Source organism: Triturus cristatus, chromosome 4_1, assembly GCF_964204655.1.
Source record: "Triturus cristatus chromosome 4_1, aTriCri1.1, whole genome shotgun sequence".
Lineage (NCBI taxonomy): Eukaryota > Metazoa > Chordata > Amphibia > Caudata > Salamandridae > Triturus > Triturus cristatus.
The window spans coordinates 428560957-428575820 of NC_140585.1; positions in this window are offsets into that span (position 1 = coordinate 428560957).

Consider the following 14864-nt stretch of genomic DNA (forward strand, 5'->3'; position numbering starts at 1 on the left):
TTGTCCCCTTTTGTAAACGCCTTGGAATAAGGATATACAAACAAGCATTGCACATCTGCAAGTCAGATACTGGGTCTTGTGTGGTTTTCTCAATAGCCAATATTTTAGAATCAGTCTGGCCCATTTGCACTAGGACACTTTATGCAGACGCCAGAATTCAACCGCTGAGCAAAAAAGTTGACTGTAACAATGACCTTTTAGCTACAGTTGCACACCATTACTCGATGAACCACTAAACATAATAATCCAAGAATAGATTTACCTTTAACAAAATTAGATTTTACACAGCATGGCCCTCAAACGTATGTTTTAAAGTGCGAAAGTTTTTAATCATATTTTATTTACACCTAAAAATGAAATATTTTTTATTATGGCTTTGTCCCTTTGGAAAATCTCAGCTTTTTACTGAATTGTTTGTTTATTAATTCAATGTGACTTTTATCTTATGCTGTTTTTATGGTCATCGACCGCAATAAAGTATTCACTGAGAATATGGCATGCGTTATGCTGTAAAATATAAAAAATAAATCTTTGGTGAACCAAACTACACCCATGAAGAACAGATGTCTATTTGTGATTGTAGTTTAATAATCTGTTTTCGGTATTGTAAGAATTACCCTAGCAAATGCTAGCCTCTTTTTCTTAGTACTCTACATGCACGTAATCTTTGATTAATTGATGCCTGTTTCTAAAGAAAGAATTCCACGCAACAACTTCTAGACTACTCATTACTACTTCCTCTACTCATATGTTGCCTGACCCCCCAACTCCACATTAAGTATATCAAGCTCCATTTTAAAAAAGAGACCCTGATATACTAAAGTAATACAACCATTATCAACCTGCACTGACGTCAGTCTAAATGTCTCCTCTTACATTTAAACTTATCTATATTTAAATATCTGTATATATATATTGCAGCTTTGTTGTTTTTCGAGGTATTGGATGGCCCAGGCCCGCCCCACAGGTCGAGCCAAGCAAGGGCGGCTGCGGTGTAGGTTGTGACTTCACGACGGGTCGGGTGCATTGTCATACCTACCCCTGCCCAGTGGACGTTCGAATTTGGGGGCTGGAGCGTTGAGGGGACTCGAGGGAGTTCTGAGACATTGCACCGACCAGGACTCTGTCATTAGACAACACCGTGGATTGTCCTGAACGTTGCCGAAAATCCACATGGATCTTAAAATCATATCCCCACGTAGCACTTACCTGGAGTGAAGCATTCTATGACTTGTGGTTCCGACGAGCAGCCAGTTGGTGCACGGTCACATGGACTGGGGTGGAGCAATTTTCCCATCAATGAGAAAAGTGCTGGACATTTAAAAACTGAGGGGAAAGCAAATCCTGAGAGGAGTGGCATCTGAGGAAGGCCGAGACAGGCCGAAATGCATTGAGCCCGTGAAGTCTATTAAAGACCTTCCATCCTGTCCCTTCGTGTGGCCTCTGCTTCTTCAGGTTGGAGGAGTTGTTTTGGATATCTATATATATATATATATATATATATATATATATATATATATATATATATATATATATATATATATATATATATATATATCTCACGATTTCCACAGCGTCTATGCTTTCTTTGCAGCAACACAGGGACACGGACCACGGAATAGTGCCAATAATTGTTCTTTATTTAGATGCCACCATGAATATATATATATAGTCAATTGTTAAATAAATCATTCTATATCAAACTGACAAATTATCCAGTTCAACATTTAAAAATTAGTTTCAACTGAAATTAGAAGAATGGGGGAAACAGGATCTTATTGATATGGATGAACAAACATATATGACAATACAGCATCCGATAACACCAACAATTTGTTTCCTCCTTAAAATTCATAAAGATCAAAAAAAGACACAGAGAAGACATATAGTCATTGTGAATGGATTTTCATTGGAGCCAATTTCAAATTACATTGATCACTTCCGAACTCCATTGGTGAAAGATCCAAGTTCCCACTTGAAAGACACTGTACACCTATTAGAACATTTACAAGTGACACCATGGCAATCAATGTATAAATTAGTGACAGTGGATGTCATTTCATTATACACAATCATAAAACATCAAATATGACTCCAGGTCTATGAGTATTTATTGAAGAAGAGAAGCATCAAGTTTTTCAAACATAACCAAATGCTAATGGAGATGTTTGAAATGTGCTTTCATAACAACATATTCCTTTTTAACAAAGAGATCTATCAACAATCAAAAGTAACTGCTATGAGTTCTCTCCAAGCTATGCAAATTTGACAATGGAGTGGTGGGAACAACAAAAGGCGTGGTCTTTAGAAAATAAAGAATTTGTGGAGCAAACTATCATGAGGCTGTGATTTATAGATGATCTTTTCCTCATCTGGGATGGTACAGAAAAAGAATTTGAGAAATATTTCATCATAGTAAATTACAACACAGCCAATTTTAAATTCACATATGAAATAAGTGAACCACAAGTAACATTTTTGGATGCATAAATATATATACATGAGAACATGATCCACACATCACAAAAAATTGTCTGCCACAAATTCAGTCCTACATTCGGACAGATTTAATCAAACTAGCTTAGAATTTAGGATTTGATTGGAGAATGTCTGTGAATTTAAAGGAACTGTATGTAAGAAGAACAATAGGACAAAAATAGCCTTGAGCTAAGCAAACGCTTTCAAATGAAAAACATTTCCCTAAACAGTAATTCAATCTGGTCTACGGAGAGCAGAATCAAGGAATAGAAATCAAATTCTACAAGGAAAAAACAAATAACTTAAGTCTGGAGAAATCAGAGTAATAACAACATATTCAGCAGAGGCAAATGAATTACAAAAAATACTGAGAAAACACCAGGTACTATTAAAATTAGATCAAGGAACTGTCAGCCTATTAGGGAATCAATGCAAACAATGTAAGGCATGCAAAATTGCTGTCAATACCAAAGAATTTGTGATTCGAAATGGTCAAAAATGTAATATTAAACAACAGATTACATGCAAAAGTAAATTTGTAATTGACGTGATAGAATGCCCATGCAACTTGAAATACATTGGTAGAACAACTTGTGAAATAAAAAGAAAGAATTACTAAACACATTAGAGCATCAACAAACAAAGCCAGAAGTAATGCTGTGGCTAAACACATGGAAAAGGAACATTAAAGTGATTGGAAACTAATTAAAATTGTATGCAATTGATCAGGTGGTAAAACAGGATAGAGGTGGAAATAGAGAAATATTTTGACACCAAAAAAAGTCACGTTATATCATGCTATTCCGCACTCTAACACCAAAAGGATTGAATCAAGATGAGGAATTATATGTGCACCTTTAATAAAAGGAAAAAAAATTGGACGAAGATAGTAGAAGGAAAATATGTGCGATTAATAAACAAAATAACATAGAATCGGGAATTAGGCATCATGTGCATTGAACACGATGAGAGAAACTGAATAATATGCCAGGTTGGATGGCATGAACATTATACTTGAAAATATAAGAGTAGAAATTAAAATCAGTATAATAAAATAATGAAATAAAAGAAATCATGAACATTTTGTAAAAATACTTTTGTGGGTGAGACATTATTCCTTACAAAATAAGATTGTCCACTGGAGGGTTTCAATATAAATTCATGAAGGGTAATGAAAATGAGCCCATTCATGGCATAAGAAAATAGGAACATTTTGGGAAAATATCATGGTGACACACTGATCCTTTTAAAAGAAGTGCGAAGAATACATCTTCAAGATAAAAACCACATTGACTAGAATAAATCCCGGAAGAGGAGAAACTTTGTGTATATACGTTCTAATGAACAATCAAAAAAAAAATGAATTGTATGTTGAAAAAGAAAAGTGTACTCTTTGAAATATTCTCTCTGTTACCCCTTTTCAACAAACAAAATAAGAAGTAAATTAAAAAAATGTTTATTTATTTGCAGTACTTGCATATAATGATGTGCACCAATCATCAAAGTAGTAAATCAAATTTTCACTGCGAGTTGAGCACCTACGTCACTTTATGATTAAGTACATGGGGCACAGAGCACTTTAAATACTTTTAACTACATACTGTGAACTACAATTCCCCAAGCAGGGAATGAAAAAAACAGATATGAGACAATCTAAGTAAAAAGAAATAAACTTTGAGAAAGGTCTAAACAAACAGCCTCAGAATGAGGTCCAGATGTAGTGAAACGAGCTGGGTTTTTTGCTAGATTTCAACCTTTATGAAATAAATTGAATCATACCCTACTCGTGAGTGCGATTCATTAGTGTTACGGAAGGTAACATTTCTGGGGATACTGATATGGTGTGGTCCGTCCACCGAAGCACACCACCACATCATGTAAACCACCAGAACCGCCCAGGATTCTGGGCTTATGGATTTTATATATATATAAAATCCATAAGCCCAGAATGTATATATATATATATATATATATATTCCACCTCAAAGTAATGATATATATATATCAGAACCAAGTTCCCCTTCAAAGGAAAAGAACAAGCCACACTAGTCCAACAAGTCAAAAATGTGCTTTATTCAGCATACCAGGCATGACGCGTTTCGTCTAATGACTTTTTCAAATGCCCAAAAGATTTAGAAATGCTTGAAATGTCCACCTTTTAAAATCAGCTGGCCTCGCTACGATGGGGTGAAGCCTTCTGGCAGGTGCTAGGGAGCGTCGTGAAAACTTGGCACTCCAAGTTTCCAAAAAGGCAGTCATACATTGTAGGTACTCCCCCAAGTGGGCGATGACTGCCTCCTCTCACCTTGCACCCAGATCTTTGTGAAACAAGCGACTGACTTGGAACATTCACCCCCCCGCAGGGCACAGCTCGATCCCCAGAGAATCACCTCAATGTGAGACGCTCCCTCGTGCAGTCACGGTCCAAACAAATAGCAGGTCACAGCTGCGAGATGCGGTGGTTCGGCGGTCTCCCCAGTTCATGAGGTAAGCCCAAAAAATTGCCACTGCTGCCGCCGAACTGCTTTGTGGGGTGGGGGCTCCTAGTGTGGTGTGGCCGCACACAAAATATCACAACCAAGTTCCCTTCCAAAGGAAAAGAACAAGCCACACCAGTCCAACAAGTCAAAAATGCGCTTTATTCAGCATACCAGGCATGACGCGTTTCGTCTAATGACTTTTTCAAATGCCCAAAAGATTTAGAAATGCTTGAAATGTCCACCTTTTAAAGTCAGCTGGCCTCGCTACGATTGGGTGAAGCCTTCTGGCAGGTGCTAGGGAGCGTCGTGAACACTTGGCACTCCAAGTTTCCAAAAAGGCAGTCATACATTGTAGGTACTCCCCCAAGTGGGCGATGACTGCCTCCTCTCACCTTGCACCCAGATCTTTGTGAAACAAGCGACTGACTTGGAACATTCACCCCCCCCCCGCAGGGCACAGCTCGATCCCCAGAGAATCACCTCAATGTGAGACGCTCCCTCGTGCAGTCACGGTCCAAACAAATAGCAGGTCACAGCTGCGAGATGCGGTGGTTCGGCGGTCTCCCCAGTTCATGAGGTAAGCCCAAAAAATTGCCACTGCTGCCGCCGAACTGCTTTGTGGGGTGGGGGCTCCTAGTGTGCTGTGACCGCACACAAAATATCAGAACCAAGTTCCACTCCAAAGGAAAAGAACAAGCCACACCAGTCCAACAAGTCAAAAATGCGCTTTATTCAGCCTACCAGGCATGACGTGTTTCGTCTAATGACTTTTTCAAATGCCCAAAAGATTTAGAAATGCTTGAAATGTCCCCCTTTTAAAATCAGCTGGCCTCGCTACGATTGGGTGAAGCCTTCTGGCAAGTGCTAGGGAGCGTCGTGAAAACTTGGCACTCCAAGTTTCCAAAAAGGCAGTCATACATTGTAGGTACTCCCCCTAGTGAGCGATGACTGCCTCCTCTCACCTTGCACCCAGATCTTTGTGAAACAAGTGACTGACTTAGAACATTCACCCCCCTGCGGGGCACAGCTCGATCCCCAGAGAATCACCTCAATGTGAGACGCTCCCTTGTGCAGTCATGGTCCAAACAAATAGCAGGTCACAGCTGCGAGATGCGGTGGTTCGGCGGTCTCCCCAGTTCATGAGGTAAGCCCAAAATATTGCCACTGCTGCCGCCAGTAGGTAGTTATAGTTAGGACCTATTTTCCATAGGAAATCCTCAACATTCTATTCGCAATAAGTCTGGCGCCGGTTGACGAATCTTCGCTAAATGTTCTAACCTTTTGGCCAGCTCTGGTCCACTCCTATCCTGAAAGTTTCGTGGTGATTCGTCAAGCGGGTGCTGAGAAAAAAGGGGGGTCCCAAAACGCGTTTTCCCCATGCAATTTCCCATAGGACCTGTTGACGCAGCTACAGCCTGAACTGCTGAACGGAATTACACCAAATTTGGCAAAGAGGTAGTCCTTAGTTCAGACTCGTGCCTTTTGGTGTAAATCTGTTCAGTAGTTCCTGAGAAAATTAGACTAAAAAAGATAGATATATCTATGGCCTCGGAGGATCCGCGCACCCTATGCGCACCCTAAGCGCACCCTCCCTGAACCAAGCGCGCACCCTCCCGATCTCGCGCTGAATGCTAATTGGCTGTGAAGTGTCTGTCTACATACCAAACCAGGAACTGTTGGCAGCCATTTTGTGCCTCGGTAGAAGCGAGGCTGAAGAAGTAAGGGGAATAAGTGTTTAAAACATATAAAGGGGGCAGGGTAGAAATACTCTGACCCTCTAGTGTTGCTTAGGGGGTCCCAGAAGGACCCCCTGGGGCCCCCTTTTAAAAAAAAAATCGGCGAAATGCGCGCAGGGTGCGCGGATCTGGCCAAAAAAAAAACAAACCCCGAAGCACGGGCTTCCGCGCTTTGTTAATAATTAGCCCCCGGGTAGACCAAATCCCGGGGGCAAAATGTTGGAAAATTAATAGGGGGGCTGCGTGGCCTCCCTCCTGGAGCCCTCGAGGGCCCTGGGGACCGCCACCCCCCAGGGCCGGCTCCTACAGTGTCCTGGGGTGCCCACCCCCAGGACACTGTTGTTTGCTATGAGAGGGCAGGATTCTCCCGCCCTCCCATAGCAAACTTCGTTAGGATTTTGACAGAGAGAGCAGGGAAACCTGCTCTCTCTTTCAAGATCCAAACGATATTGCTTTTGCACACGGGGAGCTGCATGTCAGCAGCTCCCCATGTGGAAAAGCAATGCCGGCTCCCGAAGGACGCGGGGAGCCGGCTGGGACCGTGAGGGCGTTGGGGCTCCCCCCACGGTCTCCAAAGCTTTTTTATAAGCCCCAGGGGATGGGGTCCCCGGGGATAATAAAAATTAGTGATAGGGGCTATTTTTTTTTACGGTAAAATTAGGAGTCGCGCATCCTAACGCGTTGGGTGCACGGTTTCTCTCGCGTTGGGTGCGCGGTTCCTAACGCGTTGGGTGCGCGGATCCAAGGAAAAAAAGCTGAAATTTTTCAGAGATAAACATCAAGCTTAATTGTTTTGTTCTTGAGTGGCTCTAAAAAGAGCCGTTGTGTTCATTGAGAGTTTTTGGTACTTATAAGTAAGTACCTATACAGAGTCTAAAGTTGTTGAGGAAGACTCTGTTTCCTTCATCAGTAAAGTGTACTCCATCTCTCCTATACATCTCTTGCATGTGAAAGCGCAGATTGTTATTGTAAATGGACCCCATTCTATAGTCTCAGAGAAAAGCAGAAACAGATTTATTCACATGTGTCCTAGCTTTCTCAATTTGTGGACAAAAATGATTGGACCAGTTCCATTTATGCCTTTGGCATATGTTAGAATACACAAAGGCAGTTTTGGGAAAAAGTGAAATCAATTCTGCAAAGGTGTCCTTCATAAGCATTTCCAGACCTACCCCAGTCAAAGTGCCTAGGGCATTGCCACCACAGTGCACTATTATGAGGTCAGGGTGTTGGATATGCATAAAGGATTTTACCAATGGCATCAATTGGTGCCACTTTAACCCTCTCTGTCCAATCCATTTAATGTCTACATTTGGAAAACCTAGGTCTTTGTGAATGCCTTTGTTTTCTGCATACCTTTGGTATTTTGATTTTAATCAGACTAATGTATTTCTCCTGGTAAAGTGCAGGGAGTACTTTCTTTTGTCTACAATCTTATTGACAGTGTGTGTGCATGTAGAAATAATTCTGTGATAAGCATTTGTGTTTTTCATGTGTTTGCAGAAAGATAACTGCTGTTTTTTTTATTTTGGTACAATTAGAAATCAGTCATTGTTTATAAATTTGCAAAATGAGTCATGTTTATACACTAAAATGTAGTATTCGTAGATTTAAAAATGTGTTTTGGTATAGTGCAAGGGATAGTGTTGTTTGTCTAGGATCACACAGTGAGTCTGTGTGCATTTAGGAATCATTTTGAGAGAAACATTTTGGTATTAATCTGTAGTAGTAGATTTTCTGCAATGTGTCCAGTCACCTTAGATCTCGTAGACTAGTAAATGTGTTTTGTACAAGGGATAGTTGTCTGTCTACAATCACACTGTGAGTCTGTGTGTATTTGGGTAAGCATTGTGAGAGAAGCATTTGGTAACATCGTGCATTTGCTGACAGATAATTGTTTTAAAACCTGTCATGTTGTCAAGTTTTAGAAGCATTAGAAGCCAGTCTTTGCTTGTGCATTGATAAAATGATTCAGGCTTTTACACTAAAGTGCAGTACTTAAATATGTAGATTGTGTGCAGTCCCCTTACCCCTTCCATAGTAGTGAATGAGTTTTGGTAAACTCCTAGTGATAGTGTTGCTTGTCTAGAATCACACTGAGTGTGTGTGCATTTGGGAACCACTGTGAGAGAAGCATTTGGTAACTTCATGTATTTGCTGACAGATAACTTTTTTAAAACCTGCCATGTTGTCAAGTTTTAGTAGCATTAGAAGCCAGTATTTGCTTATGCATTGACAAAATGAGTTAGGCTCTGACACTAAACTGCAGTACTTAAATATGTAGATCGTGTGCAGTCCCTTTACCCCTTCCATAGTAGTGAATGAGTTTTGGTAAACTCCTAGTGATAGTGTTGCTTGTCTAGAATCACACTGTGAGTCTGTGTGCATTTGGGAACCACTGTGAGAGAAGCATTTGGTAACATCATGTATTTGCTGAAAAATAACTGTTTTAAAATCTCTCATTTTGTCAAGTTTTAGTAGCATTAGAAGCCAGTCTTTGCTTATGGATTGATAAAAGGAGTCAGGTTTCACACTAAAGTGCAGTACTTTAATATGTAGATTGTGTGCAGTACCGTTACCCCTTCCAGACTAGTGAATGAGTTTTGGTAAACTCCTAGGATAGTGTTGCTTGTCTACAATCACACTGTGAGTGTGTGTTCCTTTCGGGCAAGGATTGTGAGAGAAGCATTTGGTAACATCGTGCATTTGCTGACAGATAACTGTTTTAAAACCTGTCATGTTGGCAAGTTTTAGTAGCATTAGAAGCCAGTCTTTGCTTATGCATTGATAAAATGAGTCAGGCTTTGACACTAAAGTGCAGTACTGAAATATGAAGATTGTGTGCAGTCCCCTTACCCCTTGCACAGTAGTGAAAGAGTTTTGGTAAACTCCAAGGGATAGTGTTGCTTGTCTAGAATCACACTGTGAGTCTGTGTGCATTTGGGAACCACTGTGAGAGAAGCATTTGATAACATCATGTATTTGCTGACAGATAACTGTTTTACAATCTCTCACTTTGTCAAGTTTTAGTATCATTAGAAGCCAGTCTTTGGTTATGCATTGATAAAATGAGTCAGGTTTCACACTAAAGTGCAGTACTTTAATATGTAGATAGTGTGCAGTACCGTTACCCCTTCCAGACTAGTGAATGAGTTTTGGTAAACTCCTAGGATAGTGTTGCTTGTCTAAAATCACACTGTGAGTCTGTGTTCCTTTTGGGTAGGGATTGTGAGGGAAGCATTTGGTAACATCGTGTATTTGCTGACAGACAATTGTTTTTAAACCTGTCATGTTGTCAAGTTTTAGTAGCATTAGAAGCCAGTCTTTGCTTATGCATTGATAAAATAAGTCAGGCTTTGACACTAAAGTGCAGTACTTAAATATGTAGATTATGTGCAATTCCCTTACCCCTTCCAGACTAGTGAATGAGTTTTGGTAAACTCCTAGGATAGTGTTGCTTGCCTAAAATCACACTGTGAGTCTGCGTGCATTTGGGTAAGGATTGTGAGAGAAGCATTTGGTAACATCGTGTATTTGCTGACAGACAACTGTTTTAAAACCTGTCATGTTGTCAAGTTTTAGTAGCATTAAAAGCCAGTCTTTGCTTATGCATTCATAAAATGAGTTAGGCTTTGACACTAAAGTGCAGTACTTAAATATGTAGATTGTGTGCAGTCCCCTTACCCCTAACCACAGTAGCGAATGAGTTTTCGTAAACTCCTAGAGATAGTGTTGCTTGTCTAGAATCACACTGTGAGTCTGTGTGCATTTGGGAACCACTGTGAGAGAAGCATTTGGTAACATCATGTATTTGCTGACAGATAACTGTTTTAAAACCTGTCATGTTGTCAAGTTTTAGTAGCATTAGAAGCCAGTCATTGCTTATGCATTGATACAATGAGTCAGGCATTGACAGTAAAGTGCAGTACTGAAATATGTAGATTGTGTGCAGTCTCCTTACCCCTTCCACAGTAGTGAATGAGTGTTGGTAAACTCCTAGGGATAGTGTTGCTCGTCTAGAATCACACTGTGAGTCTGTGTGCATTTGGGAACCACTGTGAGAGAAGCATTTGTGTACTTCATATCTTTGAATACGCATAACTGCTTAAAAACTTTCCTGTTCTCAAGTTTTGGTAGAATTAGAAGGCAGTAATTGCTTATGTATTCACCCAGGAACTGTCCTTGCAATACTGTAAACATTCAGTTAATATTCAAGTAGTAATGGAGTGAGGCAGGCCTTAGCACATGCATTGATTCAAATGCTTTTCCACTATGCATGCAGTTCTCTAACCATCTACACAGTTCTCTTTCACACCTTTAATTCCAGAGTCAGTATCCATACACTTCAAGCAAACACCCTGTCACTCCCCATGTACTCCTCTAGTGACCCATTCAGCAGCATATACTAAACCATTCACTTCGCCAAAACCCAAACACTTTTTAAAATCAGCTGGCCTCGCTCGCTATATCTCTCTCTCTCTCTATATATATATATATATATATATTCACTTAAAAAACCATAGGTTTCACACATGTTATAGTTAGGTGGATATTTCACTCATAAAAAACCAATGAAATTCCCCCGTTATAGTTAGTTCAGATAACTATAACTCACGCGCCCGCAATCCACTGCTCATGACGTCACATATTACATCACTCTTGACATGGTCAGTGGCATCACTCATGACATCACTGATGACATCATCCTTGTGATAGAGTGGCGGTCGCGCGAGTTATAGTTATCTGAACTAACTATAACGGGGGAATTTCATTGTTTTTTTATGAGTGAAATATCCACCTAACTATAACATGTGTGAAACCTATGGTTTTTTAAGTGAATTTGCAAGGTTTTTTAAATGCTAATTCCTAACTATAACGTGTGTGAAACCTATGGTTTTTTAAGTGAATTTGCAAGGTTTTTTAAATGCTAATTTATTTATGTATTATTATTTTTTATATATATTTATTTTACAATAAACTACGCACCCCCGCGATTTAAAAAAAAAAAAAAAATAATAATTTCTGCCTTCGGGGTCCTTCAGGGACCCCCTGACAAAGGCTAGGGGGTCAGGAACTCTCTACCCTGCCCCCTTTTCACGTTCGCCACCTTCCTTTTTCACTCTCGCACTGAAAACAAACAAAATGGCGGCCGACACTTCCTGATTTCGACCGATTCGAACGTTGACTAACATGTAACCACCAATCAGAATTACGCTCGTGCACGTTAGGGTGCTCGCACGGTGCTTGCACCCTGCGCGCGTATAGATATTGATATGCTTTTAAATGCTATTTTCTCAGGAAATACTGAACAGATTTACACCAGACCTGCAAAATGCACTTCCTTGACCTTATGGCTACCTCTCTGCCAAATTTCAAGTAATTCTGTTCAGCCGTTCGGGCTGTAGCTGCGTCTAAAGGTCCTATGGAAAAATGCATGGGGAAAATGCGTTTTGGGACCCCCCTTTTTTCTCGGCACCCGCTTGACGAATCACCCCGAGACTTTCGGAGTAGGAGGTGAACGGAGCGCCCCATTAGTTTTTAAAATTTCGCGAGGATTCCTCAACCGGCGCCAAAGTTATTCAAAATAGAATTTTGAGATTTCCTATGGAAACACGGTCCTAACTATAACTATCTACTGGCGACCGCCAGTAGGTAATATATATATATATATATATATATATATTACCTACTGGCGGTCGCCAGTAGGTAGTTATATTTAGGACCTATTTTCCATAGGAAATCCGCAACATTCCATTCGCAATAAGTCTGGCGCCGGTTGACGAATCTTCGCGAAATGTTCTAAACTTTTGGCCAGCTCTGGTCCACTCCTATCCTGAAAGTTTCGTGGTGATTCGTCAAGCGGGTGCTGAGAAAAAAGGGGGTTCCCAAAACGCGTTTTTCCCATGCAATTTCCCATAGGACCTGTTGACGCAGCTACAGCCCGAACTGCTGAACGGAATTACACCAAATTTGGCAAAGAGGTAGTCCTTAGTTCAGACTCGTGCCTTTTGGTGTAAATCTGTTCAGTAGTTCCTGAGAAAATTAGACTAAAAAAGATAGATATATCTATGGCCTCGGAGGATCCGCGTACCTTATGCGCACCCTAAGCGCACCCTCCCTGAACCAAGCGCGCACCCTCCCGATCACGCGCTGAATGCTAATTGGCTGTGAAGTGTCTGTCTACATACGAAACCAGGAACTGTTGGCAGCCATTTTGTGCCTCGGTAGAAGCGAGGCTGAAGAAGTAAGGGGAATAAGTGTTTAAAACATATAAAGGGGGCAGGGTAGAACTATTCTGACCCTCTCGTGTTGCTTAGGGGGTCCCAGAAGGACCCCTTGGGGCCCCCTTTTAAAAAAAAAAAAAAATCAGCGAAATGCGCGCAGTGTGCGCGGATCCGGCCAAAAAAAAACAAACCCCGAAGCACAGGCTTCCGCGCTTCGTTAATAATTAGCCCCCCGGTGGGCCAAATCCCAGGGGCAAAATGTTGGAAAATTAATAGGGGGAGGGGGGCTGCGTGGCATGTCAGCAGCTCCCCATGTGGAAAAGCAATGCCGGCTCCTGAAGGACGTGGGGAGCCGGCTGGGACCGTGGGGGCGTTGGGGCTCCCCCCACGGTCTACAAAGTTTTTTTATAAGCCCCAGGGGATGGGGTCCCCGGGGATAATAAAAATTTGTGATAGGGGCTATTTTTTTTTTACGGTAAAATTAGGAGTCGCGCATCCTAACGCGTTGGGTGCACGGTTTCTCTCGCGTTAGGTGCGCGGTTCCTAACGCGTTGGGTGCGCGGATCCAAGGAAAAAAAGCTGAAATTTTTCAGAGATAAACATCAAGCTTAATTGTTTTGTTCTTGAGTGGCTCTAAAAAGAGCCGTTGTGTTCATTGAGAGTTTTTGGTACTTATAAGTAAGTACCTATACAGAGTCTAAAGTTGTTGAGGAAGACTCTGTTTCCTTCATCAGTAAAGTGTACTCCATCTCTCCTATACATCTCTTGCATGTGAAAGCGCAGATTGTTATTGTAAATGGACCCAATTCTATAGTCTCAGAGAAAAGCAGAAACAGATGTATTCACATGTTTCCTAGCTTTCTCAATTTGTGGACAAAAATGATTGGACCAGTTCCATTTATGCCTTTGGCATATGTTAGAATACACAAAGGCAGTTTTGGGAAAAAGTGAAATCAATTCTGCAAAGGTGTCCTTCATAAGCATTTCCAGACCTACCCCAGTCAAAGTGCCTAGGTCATTGCCACCACAGTGCACTATTATGAGGTCAGGGTGTTGGATATGCATAAAGGATTTTACCAATGGCATCAATTGGTGCCACTTTAACCCTCTCTGTCCAATCCATTTAATGTCTACATTTGGCAAACCTAGGTCTTTGTGAATGCCTTTGTTCCTTTGTTTTCTGCATACCCTTGGCTCTAGAAAATATAGCTGTGTCCCACAATCCACACTCTAAGCATCTTGAAGGGAGGTCTGGAGGCACTCAGATGGTCTCTGTAAATGAAATGGCAGTTTGAAAAGTAAGATTTTTCTAAAATGGTGGCTAAGATGCAGTTTTGAAAAAAGACAAGAAACCATTGGTTGTTTGACAACCTTCTACACTGAAAGGTAGGGTGCATGTTTCTGTTTTTTAAACGCATGATTCTTATTGGTTAACAAAAAGTGAGTGAAAGGAACATTATATATGATAAGCTGATATGTTGAAAAGTCAAGCACACTTGCTGTTTTGATTAGCAACATTGTGTGCTGAACTTGTGACCTGTGTGCTCAGTTCAGTGTTCCATGACCTGTTCCTATGGTAACAGGTAGAAGGCAGATTGGGGGTAGGGTTCAAATTTATGTCATTTGGAAAGGGTTGAAATGTTTAACCAATAGAAATGTGTGTTTGCTTTTGAATTTATGTGGGATGGAATGTGATTTGATGTTTACATGTATATGTGTGGGAAATGAGAGGGAAACTTTGCCATTCTTTGGTTTTGCTGACAGGTGCACAGTGCAGAGATTCTGTATAAGAAAATCTGGTGTGTGACTGATATACTTCTTAATCTACAAAACAACTTGAAAGGTGAGTTATTTAATTGTGAGTGGAAGTATGTGCTGTATTTTGATTTTAATCAGACTAATGTATTTCTCCTGGTAAAGTGCAGGGAGTACTTTCTTTTGTCTAC